This window comes from Eleutherodactylus coqui, unplaced genomic scaffold (genome assembly GCF_035609145.1).
Source record: "Eleutherodactylus coqui strain aEleCoq1 unplaced genomic scaffold, aEleCoq1.hap1 HAP1_SCAFFOLD_42, whole genome shotgun sequence".
Classification (NCBI taxonomy): Eukaryota; Metazoa; Chordata; class Amphibia; order Anura; family Eleutherodactylidae; genus Eleutherodactylus; species Eleutherodactylus coqui.
Genome location: NW_027101829.1, coordinates 603,834 through 604,379, shown reverse-complemented (window position 1 = coordinate 604,379; position 546 = coordinate 603,834).

Here is a 546-nt window from a genome sequence, read left to right as displayed (position 1 = left end):
TTCGCGTCTAACACAAACTCATTGTTTTCACTGTCCTGTAACTCGGCACCTGAGAGGTGTAGACCGTGTTTGAAAAAGCATTACGCTTGCGCTCCCAGCCTAGAGCATGAATCAGAGCACGATTCGCGTCTAACACAAACTCACTGTTTTCACCGTCCTGTAACTCGGCACCTGAGAGGTGTAGACCGTGTTTGAAAAAGCAATAAGCTTGAGCTCCCAGCCTAGAGCGTGAATCAGAGCACCTGAGAGGTGTAGACCGTGTTTGAAAAAGCAATAAGCTTAAGCTCCCAGCCTAGAGCATGAATCAGAGCACGATTCGCGTCTAACACAAACTCACTGTTTTCACCGTCCTGTAACTCGGCACCTGAGAGGTGTAGACCGTGTTTGAAAAAGCAATAAGCTTGAGCTCCCCGCCTAGAGCATGAATCAGAGCACGATTCGCGTCTAACACAAACTCACTGTTTTCACCGTCCTGTACCTCGGCACCTGAGAGGTGTAGACCGTGTTTGAAAAAGCAATAAGCTTGCGCTCCCAGCCTAAAGCATG